The sequence below is a fragment of the Liolophura sinensis genome, chromosome 6 (genome assembly GCF_032854445.1).
Source record: "Liolophura sinensis isolate JHLJ2023 chromosome 6, CUHK_Ljap_v2, whole genome shotgun sequence".
NCBI lineage: Eukaryota > Metazoa > Mollusca > Polyplacophora > Chitonida > Chitonidae > Liolophura > Liolophura sinensis.
In genome coordinates this window covers 72,380,638-72,404,533 of record NC_088300.1, presented here as the reverse complement: position 1 = coordinate 72,404,533, position 23,896 = coordinate 72,380,638, and positions in this window count along the sequence as shown.

The window sequence follows — 23,896 nt, the reverse complement described above, 5'->3', positions numbered from 1 at the left end:
TATTCGATAATGTTAAAGTACTAATCTCAGCCATCAATGTTACATGCCGACAACCTCTGTCTAAATGTTGACAGCTTTTGTCCAGTTTGTTACAGCTCCTTTCTCTACATATCGACCACTGCAATTTACATGTCGACATCCTTATTTACATGCTGACATTCCTCTATTTATATGTTGACATTCCCTAGATCTAAGATGTTAATATTGGACTACTTAAAAAGTCCTTTTTTCGAGTACAGCAGGAATATATTCGGGGAGCATTATAAACACAACTGTTACTTTACAAGATTGTGGGACAGTTTCGCACTGTGATATTATTGGTGAAACAATATTTGTAAGCACTATTTCACCAACTGAATGTTTTGCATTCTTAAAGACCCAATTTGCTGATATCTCCTGAAAGTTATCTTGAGCTTATGGTATTGTTCCAGAACATAGACTCTTTAGAGCACAGCGCTTGGGCGCCAGACAGGTCGAAAGACAGTTCAAACATCAAAGACCGGTATGAGGATAGTTTTCAATGTGGTATGCTTTAAAACAGTACTAAATCTTTGTGGTTTAAAAATCTGCTGCTAAGTTATATACTGGAGCAATGTAATAAAATCATTTGTAACCCAAACTTATGTCAACCTCGAGCATTGTAAGAAACCGTTTTCATTTCAGACTATTGTAAACCTTGCGCATGGTAAGCAATCGTGTGAAATTCAGATTCGTAAATCTTGAACAATGTCAGCAAGCGTTTGTAAGTCAGACTGTAAACCTTGTGGTTTACACCTACTAACGACTTTACCTACACCTGAATATTTTGGAAGACATATGAGCTCCGTATTTGTCTGTCATAGGTACTTTACATTTGAATGTGGGAATAATTCAGAATAATAATCCAGATGGAATAAACTTTTCCATCTTATGTGTTTTTTCAATTTAATAAAATACTTTTTTATTTGAAGCATTATTAATTTTATACACCGATTTTTTATTATTATTGTCTGTTGTTAAAATAATTCACATCGTCTGAAACAGTTATATTTAGTTATCTGCCTCTCACATATTTCAAGACACCGTGGTTTTCAATTAAATCAGACAGCCTACCATAGCCTATCAAAGCAGTATATCCTGATATGAGATAGCATCCGTCATAATGCCCTTAGACCTTACAGACTTCTAAAACAAATTCGGTCACACTGGTCCAAGCGTGAAGGTAAATAGGAATGAAAATTAATTGTGTCGAGAAAATATGAATAAGTTAAGGTATACAATCACAGGAGTCAACTGGCGACGGGATTAAGTCGGATGTAAATTATAATACAGTTCGTTTGGAGACTTTTGAGAAAAACCACAAGATAGAAAATAGTGAGTGGTTGATAAAAATGACCCAGATAAAGTGCTATCCAATAACCTGGCTTTGTCAGTGCACAAAACAAGTGTCACAAATAGACAGCAGCCGGCTTCATTCAGCCCAACTACAAAAGCTGATGGAATCAATTTAGGTCAAGGATGTCGCAACACTCTCCTATCATTAATCAAATGCTAAATTATGCAATAGGGAAATATCAGTTTTCTATTTTTAACTCCGGTTTACCTGGCCTTCTCGTGCGGATTTGTTTGAAGTAGGGCGGCGAGAAGGCATGTCTTGTTCAGGGCTAGGACAGGGCGTGATTTAGCGAAACCCTGTAATGGCCGATGCTCTTCGATTAGCTGGTCTATATATCATGTGGTAACAGCAGTGTCATATTTACTTTCAGCGGTGTTTCGATCTTAACTCAACCCGTTATCTGAAGGTGGCTTCTGAATGTTGACCAAATCCAGAGACCTTGTGTTACATTTACTTTCAGCAGTGTTTAAATCTTAACTAAGCCCGTTATCTGAAGGTGGCTTCTGAATGTTGACCGCATCGGGAAACCTTGTGTTACATTTACTTTTAGCGATGTTTCGATCTTAACTAAGCCCGTTATCTGAAGGTGGCTTCTGAATGTAGATCGCATCCGGAGACCTTGTGTTACCTTTACTTTCAGGGGCGTTCCGATTTTAATTAAGCCCGTTATCTGAAGGTGGCTTCTGAATGTAGATCGCATCCGGAGACCTTGTGTTACCTTTACTTTCAGGGGCGTTCCGATTTTAATTAAGCCTGTTATCTGAAGGTGGCTTCTGAATGTAGATCGCATCCGGAGACCTTGTGTTACATTTACTTTCAGCGGTGTTTCGATCTTAACTAAGTCCGTTATCTAACGGTGGCTTCTGAATGTTGACCGCATCCGGAGACCTTGTGTTACATTTACTTTCAGGGGTGTTACCATTTTAATTAAGCCCGTTATCTAAAGGTGGCTTCTGAATGTTGACCGTATCCGAAGACCTTTCTTTCAATTATAGTAATATCACTGATGCTTACAGCTACTCTGACAGGAGTCGCACAGTATCAGAAATGATGACACTATTGGGACTAAAGTGGGAGCGGGAATCACATTACCAATCTGGATGAGGGTTCCTAGATCGCCATCGCCAAAGTCATACATGTATATTCCATTAGCACGGTTGTAGACTTGCTAACGTAACCACCCCTGTAATTGAAACGTTTTCCAGATTCAGATTTGGAACTTAGGTATTTTTTATTCATTTATTTGGTTGGTGTTCTACGCCGTGCTGGAAAACATTTCACTTATACGACGGTGGCTAGCATTATGATGGGGCTAAACCAGATAGAGGCGCAGGTTTTCTGGCAGGCCTTTCCACGTACGGCCCAACAGTAGCAAAGGCATCAGGATAAAATGAAAAGGAAGGATTTACAACACGTCAATAAGTTCAATTAAAAATGGATTTGAGGATTGAGCAGATGATTCACCTGCCAACATGCTGCACCTCGGTCATATTTTGCCGTTTGTGATGAGGGGGTAACACACCTACAGTTAGAAATCCCGTCACACACGATATAAAAAAGGTAACTCCGCATTGAACAAATGCCACACAGTTAAAATTGTCCCGTAAGCGTTTGCTGAAAAAGGTGCAGCTGAGCTCCATCCGATTCAGTAAGGCTTCCCTTCACATAAAAGTATACGTTTACTTTTTGTACTGTAAAGGTTAGCAATTATCTTCGTTAATTTTTACCGTTCGAGAGTAAAATCTTTACTGAAATATTTACTCAAAACGATGCAGTCTAAATTTGTAGTCCTCCTACAAGCTTGCTGTAGTATTTTCTTCAGAAAAGATTTAATACATATAATTTAAACAATTTCAAAATCTCTAGTGTTCAGCACCAAATTATAAATATTAAAAATCTTGTAATCTGACATTGGTTCATATACAGCCTGTAAATAAGCATTACGTGAAGTTACTTTTTATGGTGCTGTTACTCATATTTTACAGCATTTACAAGGTTCTCGTCTTAACACTTAGAAAATGTGTACATTTTAACATTTGCCATTTATTTATTATTTATTTATTTGATTGGTGTTTTACGCCGAACTCAAGAACATTTCACTTATACGAAGGCGGGCAGCATTATGGTGGGAGGGAGCCGGGCACAGCCCGGAGGAAACCCACGACCATCCCAGGCTGCTGGCAGACATTCCCACGTATGACAGGAGAGGAAGCCAGCATGAGCTGGACTTGAACTCACAGCGACCGCATTGGTGAGAGGCTTTTGAGAGGCTGCGCTAACCAACTGAGCCCATCTGCATTTTAAGAAAGTATTACTCTGTCGACCGCTGCACATCGCTCAACAGGATTTCAAGAATTTCCTTCATGAGACATCATGTTAGCATGCAGCTGCACTGCCTAATACAAACCCTCAGGACCCTCAAACAGAAAATGAAGTATTTGTTATACGATATTACAGGGGAAATTGTTTTCCTCTCTCCCTATGTTTGAGCCTTGTGTGTTTTAGTCGCCTTCGTTGTTGTGAGAAGACAATGAGCTCGTCTCTAAAATCGTGCCTAGCTAGATAATACCATCTAACAATAGATAAAGCCTTGTGTGGACAATAGCCTTGTGACATTCTTGCAATACCTGTGTCTATACGCTGTGTACACCTTGACATCGTTGTCTGTATAGTCACCAATCTAACTCAGAACAGGGCACGAACAACAGGCTGTTCAAGTGTTCGAGCCGATGTAATCAAGAGTGCCATACGAAGAACTGGTCCAAAAAAACATTCGACATTTCGCGCCCTGAATAGGAAATTTTGTGGTGACGTGATAATGATGTGTGGCTCTCACTTGCCTGAGAAACTTATAACGTTTCTGTTTATCCCCACCCCCTAATCCCCTATAAATCTCAGTCCTGCCTTGTAGATGTACTCAGATAGTCGTCTTTTGAATCAAATGGGGTGTTGTTCTATGCATAACAGTTAGCATAAATCTCATATTTCGTTTTTCCTTGCACAATTTTTTTCGTAAACTTTGTCTTCCTGAGTCGTAACTTTCACCGACAGTAAGATTAACAGGAAGTCAAGAAATACATTTACTTCCTATAACATTGTTTCATTCAGTGTTGGTATTTTGTAACTTCCGTACAGGCATGTAGAATGCTAATAGGATGATCTTACCAGCGATCATTGTATAGGCGTTTATCGCAGTCAGAATGAGTAACGATGTCGTGGATGGTATCTTGTTTGATGCTGTCGTGGGCGGAAGGATATACTCAATTGAAGAAGTTGTGACTGTAAATGCACAAGTCACTCCGTAACTACTACCAGTCCTTTGTTTTGCTGATGACTGGCACCTGACAGCAATGATTAATAAAATTAGAGGATTTTTCCGGATTTTATTTATATCGTTTGCAAAAAACATACGAGATAATGACATGCACGCATATTTCTGTTAAATTCCAAACAACAATGAAGACTTTTTTTAAAAAATGGTAATCATTTCCTGTCTTCTCAAGAAGGTTGAGTAAGTTTCTTTTGCATTCAAACATGTACATTACAAAGGTTCGTTAGTTAAGATCTAGATATTTTGTAACGTTAAATGACGCTATAAAAAATAATTATAGCGTCATTTTAGTCCAAAACTTGTTTTCCATTTCTTGCCACATAAGTTAGAGTAATGAAAGGGAATATGAATAAAATGATATGTAAGCAGCCATACAAATACACCTTTCATGTTTAACTCCTTTTTTCATCCAGATGAACACGCAGTTTTGTGAAATTTATTTATGCATGTAGCGATTTTGCCGAATTCTACTGCTTACATTTTACATAACATCGAGCACACAGACGTGACTTATAAAGGAATGCTCTGTGAATCGAGTTTATGGGTTACCGTTTTATAATCTTCATGCCAGATGCAGGCGGGATGACTTCTGCCAGATACAGGCGGGGTGGCTCCTGCCAGATACAGGCGGGATGACTCCTGCCAGATACAGGCGGGATGACTCTTGGGTACAAGTTTCAGGTAATTAATATGACTTCTATAAACTATTTACTATCATATTCAAATTTATATGAATAACTAAAAAAAATGAAAGATAAACTAACTAAAAAAAATGAAAGATTTTATCTTTCATTTTTTTTATTTAGTTTATCTTTCTTTTTTTTTAGTTAGTTTATCTTTCATTGGAAAAGGGCGTGTTTACAAGTGGCACATGTAAGATAAGCTGACAAATTGGTTTCCCTCCAAGGGTCGTCTTTAGCTATTTGGTTGTCAGCCTGAGGTTCTGAGACTGGCTCACATTCATTCGACACACTACTGCAGTAGCACGTGAAACCTAACATCCTATCACGTGACATTGTCGTCTGCGATTTTACGCTACAGTAAAGTAGGCGAGGAGAAGAAGACCCCGGAATTTATTCAACAGGGGGGATGTCACGCATGACTGATTCACGGACCATGATGCCCCGAAGCCATTGCAATATAGATATATACATATTCGAGAATTAGTATCGAGTCAATCACTGCGTGCCAAAACATATGTGTGATTACAGCTAGCTAGAATACCGAGCTGAATGGACGGGCTGTGATAAGGCATGAGATTAGCACTTCAGCCATGGATTACCCAGCTAAGGATTTTGCTGTTTCTTCCCATCCTGACTGATTTAAAAATACTGCAAGGTATGTAGCTCCAGTAAACGGCACCGGAAAACTTAGTTCTTGGTTATTAATACGTACGTTTAAATCCGGATAACTTCCATTTATACGTACGATACTTGTTAAGTGCACGACTGTCTGGTAAAATATACTATATATACTATACATATAGGGAATGGTGGCCAGTGTAATTGACGTAAAATATTTTCTGGTGACGTATAAAAATATTGTGGATTCGAATCTGCGACAATTGAGCCAGTAATTCATTTATATTTAGGGTAAATGTTTATTACGATTCCATCATACCAACGGTGGTATATACATTTCCAGCCCCAGACTTCTGTAGACAGAAAAGCAGGCATGTGAGACAAAATCCCTTCAGGGTTTACAGTGGCTGATTAAGGAATGAGTTATTCATTTACATGTTTATATGACCTGTTCAAATAAACTGAATGTTACATAAATTATGCCTTATTCCGAAGGTGTGGTACGGTAATAAGAGGTACCTATGCTTGATATACGGTAAAGTATCACGAGACGGCGAACCTCGTATATCGTGAATATATAGGCTTGTCCTGTATGGAACTCCAACACGTTTTACCGACGCATGTGATAGTCTAAATTAACTGTGTTTGAAGACGAATTAGTACAGTGCCTGTGTCTTACAGACAAGAAAATATAGCCACAAATACATGTTCGTGCATATTTTAATCTCGTCTGTGCTGTAATACTTTCGAACACACATACTGCTATGACCTCGTGTTTGGAATGTCCACAAAAAGCGAATTAAGTCGTGTGATAGAAGACGGGACATTCAGCAAATATATGCACTTCTTACTCATCTCCACAGTTGATCTTGGCGAACAAGAACGTCACTGTAAAAACATGTAGGCTGTGGGTTGTAAAGAGTCATTTGAAACTTCAGTGACATTTTACAGATGCTTGTGTTATGTACATGTAGGCGGAGTTCTTTTGTGCGCTTTTTGTTAAAGTATAAGTCTATAAATATAGGGTTATTGCGCAGGACAACTCTTTTTTCAACACGAAGCCATATTTACACTGCCATCGTCATAAGCGAGGGCCGTCGATTCAAAAGTTCGAGTTCGAATTAACTACCATGCCCTCTTGCACACACGCACGTGAAGGCCGGCTTAAATCGTAGCTTCATGTGCCAGCTTCGGTAATGTGTTGCTGGGTTGTCCGCAACATAGCCTGATGTACAAGGTTCTCACAGCAAAAATAAAACTCAGACTGGGTCTCAAAATCTCGCAGCGTTTAGTTTCCATTCTATCTGTATGTTAAATAGTGCATTAAATTTTGTAAAAAACATAAAGTTGTGTAATAAATCCATATCTACGATTGTAAGGAATCAAGAATCTAAAGACATTTATATAGCCAGAGAAATGTGTACATATATATAAGTAAAGAGAGAGAACAGTGAGAATGTCACTGTGACAGTGTGAAGACAAGATATACATCTCACCACAACGAGGTCAGTGTTAAAGTAATAATAGACGTAATGCTTAAGATGGTCATGTGATTTGTAACAAAAGCCTCCTTCTGTTCTAAATATAGCCAATATTTTCACTCCACACGCCGTTCCTTTCTATGACTTTCAAAAATTTGACTTGCAGGTTAAAATGAAATGGAGGTATAACAGGAGAAATTCAGTTTAGGGGTTTCATTTAAAGATCTCTTTGGGAGCTTCAAAGAGACCAGACAGTGGAAAATTCAGTATTTCAGTTGGAAATTATAGTGAGACTACAAGGTTATTTTTATGCAGAAACACCCTTTCGTGTCAGTTTCAGTACATAATGGTCACATTACAAGCATTGAATAAGATGGTGTGACAATCTACAAGTAACCCCTCATCTAGGTTGTCTGTAGGAATATATATTGATAACTCATCTGCTGAATGAAGTTTCGGTATATTTTATGCATGTCATCGAATATAACAAATCACATATTGCCTAATAAATATGCAATGAGCAATGAAACTCCTCCATAATGAAATACAGATTATGGGAACGCACCACAGCTATTAAATACTATTTAAGCTGGCTGGTCATTTCACATCTTCACCGTACAATGTTGAGTGTAGTGGAACATGCCTCAGATATGTACATATACATGTACACAATAACGTGAGCGAGTTGAAAGATTGTAACAGTTTTAAGGATTAAGTACAACAATCCTCCTCCTGTTTGTGACTGAATAACAATCTCAACCACAAGCATCTAAACACACGGCTGCTTGCACGACGTGCTTGGAAGGTTGTCTATGCAATGTAACAGGAGGTATTATTTACTTCTACTTCGATAGCCAGGCCTGACTTCTCTCGTCTGAATGTGTTATTTATCCTTTATGTACTGACGCGAGAAAACAAGGATGTGTTACGCTGTAACATCCGTGGGTGTTGTCGCCTGTGGTATAACCGTTGCATGGGGTCACACTGGCAATAGTCATAATAGGGGTATAAGGAATAATACGACATTCATTAGAAATTATAGATAGAGCTTCTTTTTACTTAAATGCAGTTAAGAGAATATTTCTTTATGACCCTGAGTAAAACACTTCAGAATATTCTATTAATCCCAAAGATTATCTACAACAGAACGGTAGGCCTATACAACCACGGGAAAGGTCATTTTTTGCCTCTGTGTATAAATAAACTCCAACATCACAACAGGCCTCCATGTAAAACCTTTGTGAACATGTTTATCATAACATTATTTTGTGAAGCATATGTCCATGCAGTAGAATTTTATTTAATTAATATTTTATTATTATTATTTATTTATTTAATAAAGTTGTGGTTGAAATCCATTCTCCCTTAATCTTTTGCGGTCAGTATGATTTGAGGAGAAGACCGGAGTGCCTGCTGTAAGTCATCAACCTTTGCCAAGTTGATGAACTTTGCCACATACTACGCACACATGTGCACATCATACCGGCGGAAGACAAGTGGTTGGACTGCGCGAACGGCCATACGATAGCTTTTTGTGACCAAGACCCGACTTACAGTGAGAGCAGAGGAATCAGTAAATTCCACGTCCGTGGCCGGGTTTGAAACCCCACTGCCTGTGTCCACAATGCGCAAGTGTGGAAGAAACTAAGCATACAATGCAAGTTGTGAAATGCACGCAATTTCTGTTCTTGTATTTATTTGTATCTTGGACGTAAGCTCAAGAATATTCCACTTATATAATACCACGGTCGCCAGCATTATGGTGGGAGAAAACCTACCCGAAACTTGTTGACAGACCCTCTCAAGTACGACCAGAGAGCTGGCCAGCGTGAGCTGGATTTGAACTCACGACGAGTGCTTTTGTGAAAAGCCTGAGTCATTGTGCTGCGCGAGCAATCTTATACCTGAGCGGTCGCCAGTGCTGTTCACATATACACCACTACCGTGATATAGGTACATAGTTATGTGTGGACATATATAGTCTTTGAAACATGTGAATGAAATCTAAAAGGTCTATAAATTAAACATGAATATAAGTATATACAACCGCTATCATTGGTGTGTCTTACATTATATGCTATCAGTGTATTATACATTTAAATGCTAAACGCATGTACTATAAACAAATTGCTACAGGTGGTCTTTGTAGCACCTGCATACATAAATAATGTTAAGTATAACTCCGACTTGATATTCACGCCTACCTGATTTTAAGGGAAAGGTTTTGCTAGTTTACAACTGTGAAAGAGAGTCATTTGAAAAACGATGTCAGCATGAAAAGCTAAAACAAAACCATAGGTGCGGGGATCTGAAAATGAATAAATCTACGTGAAGATTGGCTACCATATAAAATATAATAACTAAGACAGCTAGATCAAAGCAGGGGCTAAAGTTACAAAAGCTGTGGTCAGACCTGGTGGCTTTTAACTCAGCAATGTTCATAACAGTGTTAATTACCGTTCACACCACTTGTTAAATCGCTCAACTACTAACATGCCCCATTACACCGCGACTTCAAAAAGGTTTAAGTTATCTATAAAAGAAGCCATGTATTTTCTAAAAAAGCATTCACCCCTTCATCTTATCTGCTTTTCTTATGCGTCTTACGCTTTTTCTTGAAGATGTGGAAAACTCTGTTGAAGCGAAAAATACATATTGAGATCAAGCTTACACATAGCTAAATGTAGCATTGGAAGATAGGTGACTAATCCAACATCAATTATCTGTTTAACAGGTCAAATTATAACCGAGCAGAGAGGGTCTGATATACAATAACTAAACAGACCACTGTATGAATATGCTTTTTCATTATGTGCTACCATGGCCAATTCAGCTGCACGTCTTAAGCAGAGTGTAATGTAACAATCGCTTGTGTTATATTGACGGCATCTGTTAACATCGCCACTTCCTGGTTCTGCTGCACCCCAATGTGAGTTTCAAAACGTAGTGTTTCAACGCATTCGATGTGTAAGTTCCTTAAATTTTGTAACGAATATACCCTTTTATGTTGACAACCTCTCATCTGATGTTCCTGAATTCATTTTTAAATTCCTGTTCCTATATTTTTATCCTATATTCCCTGTTCTGCTTCAAAACTATGTTAAGTAAAACACAATGGGTTTTCCAGAGATGAAGACACCCGCTAATCCTCTAATCCGCTAGCTGACCTATTTTAACACCAGTTAATCACGTTTCAATAAATATATACGATAAATATACAATAAATATGCATGCGTGTTTGGTCCCATTTACTAAGGACCGACGGAAACTACATTTAGGTGCAAAGGCTTGTAATGTTCGGACAGAAAGTGGCTTTGTATGGGTATACACAAACCACTGGTTATTATGTGAAAGGTGCAGCAGATCCAATGAAACGCCTCCTGTTCCTATCCCACAGGGTAACTTCACACCTGTATTATCAACAAGGTGGATTTGTTGTAGGAGAGACAAAAACGTAGTCTGCGTGCTACTTATCCGTACATTGACGCGGAAATACCAACTAGCTAGACCCGTATTAATAAGCTAATGATGATTGTGAAAAAACACTAACAACAACGTCCCATTACTACCTGCTGGCGAATGAACCATAACAAGCCTTTCTTATCCGCTTTTGTATAGTATGGTTATAGGAAACTCGGTGAGTTTTCACGAAAGTTCGTGAACCTACTTTTTTGAACTAAGGTCACAAATAAGGTTGTGTTAGCGTCACTGGAGCAGACTTTGTACCTTACACTGAAGTTAAAATCAAGAGTTGACTGTCACACAGTGTTTGTTATTAACAACGCGACAAAGAACACTATATAGGCTTGCATAATTGATTTTCACAAGCTTACACGCTGTCGAAAGTCTTTTTGTCGTGTTGTTTATAACAAATACCGTGGAACCAACCCATACCCCTTAATCAAATAATATCCTTGGTGTTCTGCCCCATCAGATTTAGGGAATTTGCAAATTTCTCTACATGACGGCAAGGGTTTATGTGACGCACTGCGATACATTAACGCATTAAATTAAAGCATCTCAGTAAATTGATTCAGAAACACATCAAAACACCTTTCAATCGAGAAGACGCGCGAGTTTAGGTTCAGTCTGGACCATGGACAGGGAATTTGTACATTCCCCACTCTCATTGCATGTGTGGTCTAAACGGGCTACCATACTGGTGTGTGGACCGTTTGCCTAATTCTACTACTTTTTTTCACCAATATGATGTTCATAACCCATGGAAGTCGATAGATGATCTTTCGCTACCACTCTACCTCGACCTCAGGAATACAGAGCGAGGTGGGAATGCCTGATATCAAGGCAACGAAAGGGTCTTTTATCGTCTATGCATACACATTTACAGCTCTGTTTTAAATTCGTAGGAAAATGACACAAATATCTCATGCAAGAATCTTTACAAATTATAGGCAAGCAGTAGCGTGAATTGAAAGTGTTATTAACTGCATGCAGTTTAAATGGTTTATATGTGTAGGCAGACTTCTACACATGTAAGCCACGAACATGGCAAAGCAAACTCGGAGACTTGTTTTCAGTGAATGTCAAAGCTATAGTTAGTAAAGCCTCTAGAAAGTGGATGATTATATCGCGTGCTCCTGTACCAGATCCGTGCATTCTGACAACATTTTGCTGTAGTTATGAAATGCACATGTTTAAGATTGCACCGGATTACCAGTTTTAAAGCACCGAATCGCTTCAGTGGAGTTTAAAAAAATATACTTTTTTGGTTATGAAATATCAGTCTTCATGTTAATTTGTCATTTATCTCATAACTACGAGCATCTTGACTAATTACAGATTTTATCATTAAAGTCACGCCACGAGTCTTTTTATGGGACAAAATAGCTAATATATGTATTGCCAACTACACGAATACATTGCAAGCTAAAACATTTACACATATTAAATCCATAAAAAGTGGAACAGGTGCGTAAGTATCGCAAAGCGTTCTTAGATTTGATTTGTTTCTGTCACATAGCAAAAAAACCTATATTTTAGTTTAAACCTTCTAACAGATTTTAAAACCGCAACCGCTAGTTTTTTTCTTTACGTCTTGCCAAGAACTTCTGGGTCATATTTGCCTTACACGCATTTCACATCACTCCTGTGGCAAGATTCTGAGTGCGTACACACCAGTTATGAAAAATATCTGCGGCTAACCAGAAAATGTTATGCTGACTTGATTTACCGTGGTAACTGTAAATGTGAACTTCGGTATAAAGTTTTGTAATAATTTCCATAAAGTGTCAGACTTCAGTACATACATTTCTCCTTTTAAAGCCTCCCAAGAGGATGTAAAAAAGTGATATAAAAAGTATATCGAGTGTTATTTATTTAACTATGTGGTATTTTTAACAGTGTCTGTAATGGTTTCGGATTGTACGTTAAATTTTACGATGCTATGGGATTTTTATAGCAAAAATATTTTAGTTAAAATTATTATATCCTTTACGATTTAAGGCCATTCCATATGCATGAAACTGTCCTGTTTAAAATAATTTTCGAAAATGCAGATATCAAAGAATTATCAAGATTGTATTTTTATTTTTTAGCGTTCCAGCTTTCCGGGGTAGAAAATAATGACGAATCCTTCTTGGATGATACCAACATATTTCCCCACTCTGTGGACGTGATGATTATGCACAACGACAAGCACATTCTGCTTGAGATGGAAAAAAATCCATATTTAGATGTGGGCGTACCGGCCATTGCCCTCCGTGAGGGTGCAGAAGAAGGGCGTGTATATACTAACGCAGACAAGGTCAGAACCACGTTACTTCATATCGCTTGAAATCGTTATTATTTGAGGGACCAGCCTCATTGAACATTCTGTTTTAGGACTGGTTTAACTCATGCGAATAGTCCATACATAATAATAATAATAACTGGAGGCTTCGATCAGGCATAAAAGTTACCACTGAGGGAATGTCAGCCAATCAGAATTTGCTTTTGCGCTTTCTGAATTGTTAAACGCAGTGGAAGCACCATAAGTGTTGTCTTAAAGTCAGTGGCATAAACAGACATTTGACAGCACCTTTTTAAGTAACACTTTAAACGGTCGATCTCTTCAAGATTTAGGTTTTAGGTTTAAATTTGTCAAATTCTGCCAAAAAAATATACATCCCGTTACTTTTTCGCGGTGGCGTCCAACCACATACAGAGGGCACTTTTCTATACAACAGATCAAAAACTTAACCTGGCATGATCACCATTTTTAACTGAACAGTACATAGGCCTAGGTAAAAAGTTTTTGATCCTACAGAAACAAACAAAATTCTGTTATAATTTAACGAGGAGCAGAATAACACTGCTCAAACGTGTATTAACGACCTATTTTGTCTGTGTGGCAGTGTGCCAACAAATCTTGCACCCATTTGCGCGAACTGTGCATGTGTCAACATTAGCTAAATGATGAGCTGAGATAATAGGATAATGAGCTTTTAAGAGACAATTTTGCTTAATTCTTGGATCGCTGGTTTGGCTGCTGGGTGGCTGATTGGTTGAATAGATGTTTGGCTGGCTTAGCTGGCAAACTCTCTAATACAATAAAAATAGATTAGGTACACTGACATAACCCCTTCAGTTTACGTCTTAAATTTTCATCACATAATTTAACAATGTGTTATACACGTCCGCCTTTGAACCTTAATTAATTATTTCTCTTAACCGCAAACCTGTCAAATCATTTTCAGTGTACGTTCACTCTGTCACGTACACAAAACATTCATTTCACAATATTTTTTGTGAAACGCAGATCAGAGCTTCACTCCCTGACCCAGACTTCACTCACTGAACCATGCCGTTTCGATGGACCAATCGTTAAGAGTGTCCGCCTCGAAGTCGGGAAACCTGGAATCAAACGTGTTGCGTCATACCAAAGAGTTTTAAAATGCTACTTGTTGTTCCCTCGCTTGACGCTCAGCACTGAAATGTTAGAGCGAAGAAATATGATTAGTTAGCCCAGTGTCAGTATTATGTCATGTCTGACGTGTTCGCTAAGCAGCACTTATTTTGTTTGAAACATCGAGAATGTGGGAATTTCTCGCAGTCAAAGTTTGGGAAAGTCGTTATTAATGTCGAAGGGATATATTTCCATTTAAATCTGTTTAGATGCAAACATTGGCTACACTGGCCATTACTTTCTGGCCATGGTCTTAAAGAACTTTACCCTAAACAGAACATTATATCCCTTTCAATAGCAAGTTACACTGTCTGAACGGGTAGTCAATGTCCGTATATAGCAAGAATAAAACAGACTAGGCATGAATGAGCAGAGATCCCAATGCCTCTGGTGAGGAGTATATTTCAGTGTTAAATTAGTAAACAAATATCTAAAGTTCTGTCACTGCAACTAGTGGGTTTTTCTGCATCAACAAATGTTTTTAGCAAAAATAGTCAATTATATGGAAAAGGTAAACGAATTTACCTGTGACTTTTAACAAAGAAATCATTCATTTCTTTTATACGGGTTACTCAATTTGCTTTCTATTGTTTGCTCTGCTAAACAGAAACTCCTAGAATAAAACAGGTTTACTACGAAGGGTAGTATAATGCAATTGGAATTACGTTTTTAGTGCCAGATAGAACGTTTATAATTGGGTTCTTTAATAGAACCTCTTTGGAAATGTCCTACAATGAGTCTTTTGGTCATTTAAGACGATTATATGACCTTATCTTCTGCTTTGAGTTTTCTAGTTAAGTTCTAATAAACCATAAATGTTTCTTTAGGGAACACACTGGATGTTTGTAAGAAGAACCATGGTTCCCAATTCAATCCTTATGAAAACAGCCCTATAGTTTTCTCTCAATATCTAAATATGTCTAGAAGCCTGATTTACGTTCTCAGAGCTTATACAGTTTTTTCGAGTTCTTTAAGACGCTAAAGCCAACAGTAATTTCTTTCCCGTCGCCATTTCAAAGCCACTAAATGCTGATTAGTCGTCTATGCAAAAGACGATTTTTTCAGCATTACAAACGACCGTAGTAATATTTCGTATATGGAGCCATCGCTATTCGTAGAAAACCTTCCAATATATCTCATTCTCCTGAGAGTGCTATATAAGTACAAGAATTCCTCGCACGCGCTTAATTGCTCTTAATTCTCTAAACAATTACAGTCTGTACGACAATCATGTTAATGATGATAAAGATGCCGCGATATAGCACAATAGCTGAGGACGACAACTACACTCGTCTTCTCCATCCAAATTCTTTTCCCTTCAGGGGACAACAAAAGAGAATAATATGTACAGGCAATGCATTGTTTTGACGCGAGACACGAATTATATTGTTAGCCAGGGTGGGATTATAGCTGCTCGAGTAAGGCATGAGGAAATATCTGACTACGTTTAACTCATGCTCTTTCCTCACTCAGATCAAGACATAGATAGAGCATAAATGCGGACAATAATCTAACTGTTTTTTTTTCTTCACATGTTTTTTTCACTTTAATTGTCTTCAGGCATAATACGGGTGAAGTAAAACAATTGTTTTGTCTGAATCTCTTGGCAAGATGGACGAGATACGGTAACACTTAGCTACCGACTCGTACCACTTGCTCAAATGAGAGGAGAGGAAATTACAATGTGAGTCGGCTTTCACGTAACAACACATCCATTGTCATTGCCTTCGTCACTTTTGTTGAAATTATTGTTTTGTGTATTGCCTACTTTCATTCATGAAGTTTACAGCATAGACAGTTAACGTTTAATTAACAATTAACAATTGCACCGTTTGTTCATTCTTTCCCTTTTTTACTTTCTTTTCTTTTACTTTTTGTAATTCAAAAGTTAGGCAAACCCGATTAATAATAAATAAAAGCATTATATTTTGTTCAATCTGTCGAAACACAATCATGACAATGGCCGTCCGTTTTTTATATGATATACCGTTTGTTTTATAAAAAGGATGCATAACCACCATAGCATTATCCTGTGTACTGGATTTACCACGAGTGAAAATAAAGTCATCAGTTCTGTCACAGCTGGTAGCCAGCATTAAAACCTTTCATTTTTATTCATTCGCCTCGCAGCACCTCTCATTCGTGAAACCTCCTTTCCCAACGGCCTACAGCTAGCAGTGAAACCTATTATTCTTGTTCAGCTACCTCGCACAGAGGACAGACAGATGGCGTTGAAAACTTTCATTCTTTTTTTCTTTCGGTGGCCATGTACAACCGCAGGCAAGCGACACGACCGACAGCCAATACTGAGACCTTTCATTCCTAAGGTCGCGTGTTCGAGTCAGAGTATTGCTAGCTCGGCTGCTAATAAGGGTGTTCTTTTTTAACGAATGGACGTTATATTCTACATTTTATGATGTAAATTTTATGTTTGTCTAACCAAAAAAGGACACTAAAGAAGGTAATATCACGAAAAACACGAAAACGCGATTTTATAAGGACTACATTTTTCCTGTGTATTTTATGTGACACCTCAAAACATTTTATTGTCTTATCGGTTTGATGAGAAATTTTACTATCCATAAAAGTAATTACTAACAGCTAATTGGAACTATTTGTGTTGGTCATGTCAAATGACAGCCACTAGTACAACTATATGTCTCAAATGGCACAGAACATATATACCTGTATGCGTATACATAATGTTTCTCAAGTTTAAGTGCGCATAGGCCCCTGTCTAAAGTTTGACTGGATCGTATTAAAGCACACGGATCGAGATTTCTAAATTTTATTAATTTTTTTTTATTATTTTTTTTTTATTTTTAGGTTTTAACATTTACACGTTAATTTATCCTTAACCCGTGTGTATGTGTGACGATGCCTCCTCCGTATGTATATAGCCAATTGTACTCATCTTTATCTGACATGTCTAGATTCAAGTGCAGCACAATTCTTTTTTACCTGAGTTAGAAACACCGGCTTGGTGAGTGAACATTGTGCCCTAAAACGTCATTTTTGAACTAATTAAGGCGTGGTGGCAAATGACCGTCAACTTATCTTATGTATAGTTGCCCTAAGGGCGAAATTTATGGTGTGGAAAAAATGCCAACGTAGTGCGTTGTTGTATCACTGTTATTCATGCATGTTAAGCTGAATGTCTCACCGAAGCCTTAGCATGGAGATCGTTTGAATTCACTGAGCCATTCGCTCTGAATTTTCTCCAACATATTCAACAACTATAGTTTACATTCCACTATCAAAGAATAAGAAAAACAGTTCATCAGCATTGAAATTAACTGAACTCGTATTGTATGAGAAACACAAATGCAAGAAATACTACACTGTTTCTTATGTTGATATGGATAGTGAAAGAGAACATTAATTGTCTTAATTAAATCTGAAATCTAGATCTAAGTCTTGTAAGCGTGTCAACGCTAATTTTAGTTCAGTTATAAACATTCACCAGTGAACTATAATGTTCAGCAACACGTGGTCAATTTGACAACATCTAGTTCTCACTTAAGTGACGCTTTGTGGAATCGGCTATTTTAGCTATGCTGTTAGCAGCATGTAGGTACCGAACACTGATTACAAGAACGCCCGGTTTAAATACAAAGTGATGTAGTTAGAAATGTCGTTTGAACTGTTAATGTATTTACTGGGATCTAAGATTTCTCCCAAAACCGGAAATCACCGAGTCTGGCGGTAGATATTGTACTTTGGGGATTGCGTTACTGTGGGTGTATCCAAACGTGATAAATTACAAGGATGCTGTAAATGGGTATATCATGATAGGATTGTACACTTCTGCGTGATGTTAACTCCTTGTGCTTAACAACTACGCTTCACTGAGTACTTTATTCTCATTCATAAAGCTGTAAATACTTTGATTTCAATAAAACGCTAAGTTGCAGCCTGATCCGCCCACGGACGTGGTTTCATTTTTAGTGGTTTGTGGGTTTCTTTTATTTCTCCCCTCTCATTATGACGTAATGACTGACGTATGGTTTAATGACGACTTTTTCACGATGTGTCGTATACATGTAATGGATGAGTCAGGATTACTGTCTCAATCTACTGCGATGACGTCATTGATATAATGTTGTAGCCCTAGTTTTATTATTTATCTGTACAAGATAATTTATTTATTTATTGTTTGATTTCGTTATTTATTTGATTGACGAGTGTATGACTTGTATATCTGTGACTTGTATGTATTTGTGGTCCTGATAAGGAGCCAGGTAAAACAAAGAAACCGCCGCACTTCGGCAGATACACGCCAAACCTTCTGACTAAGTGTCAGAATGAGCTGACATGAAACAGCCGATATTTGTCATTTGGTGAGAACTTCACTTCATTTTTGTCACTGAGAGGTAGTCCCTGTGTCAGTATAATGTGACAGGGTGGGGTGTCATGTTTCGTGTCAATGATATTTCCCTTGTGGCCGCACTTTATCGGCATGAACTCGCCCTGCTACAAGAAGACACACACCTAATCACTCGTAAGAATAGGTCAAACCCCAAACATACACATATTTTAACAGCTGACAACATAAGGCAATCAGAAGTGCCCATTTTCTGACTTTAAATACGGAAAGCAGAAATACAAATTGTCATGGGCGTTTGTACATTTAGGATTGAAAAAGGCATCATTATGTGAAAAAAGAGTCAATTTGTTTAAAATACCATGCCTCTGCATTTCTTAGAAAGAGTCATATATGTGTATACCAAGTATCACTTTGGTATAACCAGCGATGGAAATTAATGGGAACAAATTTTTATATTAAGCTGACTTAATTGCCTTATTGCGTTCGTTTCTCGCAATACTTTAATATTCCACCCTATCTGCAGGTTAGGAATTAATTCAGCGCTCTGTATACATCAAAGCAGTTATTAATGCATGGTAGATATTAAAAACGCCCTATGAGTAAACTTATAGAGGTGTTTTGCAAATCCGGTGTTAATGAGTGTAGTTTTTCCATCAAATGTTCACTTCCACTTTTATTAGAGATAAGATCGGGCCATTCCCGTCTGTTAGGGCATCCAGTTAAGCAGTTCACGCGTACAGCGCTAATGAGCACATTAATAATGCATGCTTGGGCCAACCCAAACCTAACTACCGTCTCCCCAATGTTCATCAGTCCTATGTTTCAAAGGGCCAATCAGTTTCAACCGTCTAACCAACGCCGTCATTCATTGGCGAATTTTTGTAGAATCATATGACGTAGATTAGAGAGAGAAGAAGTCATCTCGTGTACAATGTTGAGAAATGTTGAGAATGATAATATGAGAAATTATTTAAAAAGTCTGGGACAGGTTGCTTTTATATTGTCATAACGATGCGTAAGCACTTTTACACCGAATAACATAAACTTAATAAATAACTATTGCGATATCAAGCTTTTTATTAACAAGGCTCTACTTAAGGTAATATTACCAAGTCATTTGTTGAACCGTGGAGAAGATTAAATTAATCAAAAGTACCAAACCAGCGACAAAGGTGCTGTAACTGACAATTAAATAATTTTGTAAGGTACAGCCCCGTGACAGTGTTACAATTTTTCATTTGGTCACATAAATAAATGACGAGTCCTTTGACAACAAATATAACCATTCATTTTCAGTAACATTGCAGTATGATAATTATCAATTTGTTACATAACTGGTGAAGTACACTTAATAACAGTGTGATGACCGATATTTGGTCAGATACATAACAAGCAAGCTGCTGTAAATTGGCAGTATAATAAGTATCATTTGGTCATGTATATATAACTGCTAACATACAGCCACATGACAGTGTAATAGACCCCACTCCGTGACATGCACTACTTGTGAAGGCCAGTAATTTGCCATGATTTACCTTATAGTCAAAACGTTACACTGTGACTCTTAATGAAAATGGTTAAATTTTGTCGTTGAGAACTTTTTCTTTTGCCTGAAAAATAAATCGCTGTACATCCGCTTTGTACATGGATTTAAATATAGTCCAATTTCTGAATTATCCGCTCAAATTTCTGTCGCCGTTCTGCATCTTTGCGTGATGATTTAACTTCTCTTAGGATGTTTATTGTGCCTTTCAATTTTATTCAAATTTAATCGCAAAATTACAATTACAATCTCTCCCGTTTGTTCGAGCAAAGTACAGCGAAGTCCTCAGAAAGACTTTTGTTCCACAGTACGATTTCATTTTTGGTGAAATTTGAGGTTTGCCAAAATATTTTACTCTACGTTTTTTCCGGCATCTAGATGTTCAGCTTAGCTCAGAAAAGCCTGTCCTTGCCCCAAGACGAATGTTTTATATCATTCCGCCGACACCTATCTCATTTTTCTTGTCTAATAGCATGTGTCATTACCTGACGTTGGTCTAATTAACCTTGTCACGGATACAGGTGACCCTGACATTTATATATGATATTTTGTGAAATAACTCACACACCTGACAAGATATCTGTGGCCTGTTCTTAACTGTTCATCGTGCTACCAAATTGTTCAGGCTGGTCTTACCCAACTTACCACTCATTAACAACAAAATATACCTGCTTTTGCCCGTCCAGAAACACACATTCAAAATACAGGATTACAGACAGATTCCCAATATGCTGATCATACAAACCGATACCCAACATACTGTCTTTACAGGCAGATACCCAATATGCTGGTCTCACAGACAGATACCCAATATGCTGGTCTTACAGACAGATAGCCAATATACTGGTCTCACAGACAGATACCCAATATGCTGGTCTTACAGACAGATGGCCAATATGCTGGTCTCACAGAGAGATACCCAATATACAGGTCTCACAGACAGATACCCAATATGCTGGTCTCACAGAGAGATACCCAATATACAGGTCTCACAGACAGATGGCCAATATGCTGGTCTCACAGAGAGATACCCAATATACAGGTCTCACAGACAGATACCCAATATGCTGGTCTCACAGAGAGATACCCAATATACAGGTCTCACAGACAGATACCCAATATGCTGGTCTCACAGAGAGATACCCAATATACAGGTCTCACAGACAGATACCCAGTATGCTGGTCTCACAGACAGATACCGAATATGCTAGTCTTACAGGCAGATACCCAATATGCTGGTCTCACAGACAGATACCCAATATGCTGGTCTAACACACAGATACCCTATATGCCGATCTTACAGAGAGATACCCAATATTCTGGTCTCGCAGACACATACGCACCATGCTGGTTTTAACAAACAGATGCCCAGTATGCAGGTCTTGCCGACAGGTACCCAATATTCTGTCTCACAGACAGATACCCAATATGCTGGTCTTACAGACAGATGTCCAATAAGCTGGTCTCCCAGACAGAGACCCAATATGCTGGTCTAACAAACAGATACCCAGTATGCTGGTGTTACAGCCATATGCCCAATATGCTGGTCTTACAGACAGATGGCCAATATGCTGGTCTCACAGACAGATACCCAATATACTGGTCTTACCGACAGATACCCAATATGCTGTTCTTACAGACAGATACCCAGTATGCTGGTCTCACAGACAGATACCCAATATGCTGGTCTTACCGACAGATGCCCAATATGTCGGTCTCACAGAGAGATACCCAATATGCTGGTCTCACAGACAGATACCCAATATGCTGGTCTCACAGACAGATACCCAATATACTGGTCTTACAGACAGATACCCAGTATGCTGGTCTTATAGACAGATACCCAGTATGCTGGTCTTACAGACAGATACCCAATATGCTAGTCTTACAGACAGATACCAAGTATGCTGGTCTTATAGACAGATACCCAGTATGCTGGTCTTACAGACAGATACCCAATATGCTGGTCTTACAGACAGATACCTGGTATGCTGGTCTTACAGACAGATACCTGGTATGCTGGTCTCACAGGCAGATACCCAATATGCTGGTCTCACAGGCAGATACCCAATATGCTGGTCTCACAGACAGATACCCAATATGCTGGTCTCACAGACAGATGCCCAGCATGCTGGTCTCACAAACAGATACCCAGTATGCTGGTGTTAAAGACAGATACCCAATATACTGGTCTTACAGGAAGATATCCAACATGCTGGTTCTACCGACCAACATACTGGTCTTGCACACAGATAACCAGATTATTGCCTTAAGAGACCTCTCATGTTTGTCTTACAGACAGATAACCAGTATGGTCTTGAGGACAGATAGCTAAGCAACGTAAGATTGTATTAATCACATATTATTCACAGCGTTACCCAACAACTCAGTTATCCATGATTCCATACTGCCCGTTTTGTAAACAGGCCCATTTTAAGACAGGAATATCATTATTACCTAATGGCAGAACTTGATAGAACACTACATCGTTTTAACGGCATGTGCCAAAATCTTTGTTAATAAACCTTTGGCGAATTTATTACTCCATACAATCCATGATTGCTCTTGCATGTCCTAGAATTTGCCTGTTTTGTCAGAATGTTTATCGATTTTACTTACTTATTTCATATACTCGGTAGATTTTAACACACTATAGTGGGTACGAAACGATTTGTTTTGAATTTGGTAATCTTCATAGAAGTTTCAAAAGAAATCGAATTCTCTGTGCGCGCTATCCCAAATGCCTTCCAAATGTCGTTAACATTTTTCACTGTCACAGGTTAATATCATTTTGTATTTGTATTTCTTCCAGACTTTTCAGCCTTATCAAGACGCTGAAAGTGGCGCAGCTATAACCTTAACATGTATCGCAAGCGGGAAATCGTGTGCACCATTATTGGTAAGTAAATATTACCTTTATGTTCGACAAAGTTCTACATTGACTTGCCAAAGACGGTTGGTTTCGTACAAATATTCCGGTTTTCCTCATCCATAAAACTTCAGCTGCCGTGTGCGTGAAACAACCAATAAATACGTATCGTGTAGCTGGCGATGTAAACATGATGTGTTTGACAATTTTGTACGCATTAAAAGTGTATGTGCATTAAGATGATTTATGCAAGGTACATTATTGTTCCTGAGCAAATTTGTCACAATTAGTGTGTGCCTCTGGTACACATCTTGTGTAATTTTTGTACACAATAGCTTACATGTATTTAGTTCCGGAAGGTTGACTTAAGAAGGGAAACTTAATTAATTACCCTTTCAGATGAAAGCTGTGTTTCCTTTACGTAATATTATGATTGGAGATGGAATTTCAGTATTCAAAGTCGTACGTCATTTAGTATTAGCACAGATGGTATTGCTTCCGCATAAATTTCCGTGAGTGCAACTGTACATCTTGCATATGCAATCAGAAACAGGTGCTATATTATTAAATGTTGCGGTTAACAGTTATTATGCATCACGGGACTGATCACGGGGCGTTTATTAACATCTGCATACATAAACATAGATGTTAACATGAATTATTAATTAGTCCATTTGTTTGTGATTATTGGGTGTTTTTTCGAACTATCCTACCCAAGGCCGTATTTAAGTGGCTCAAGGCTTGTAGTCTACAATGAGACCTCTA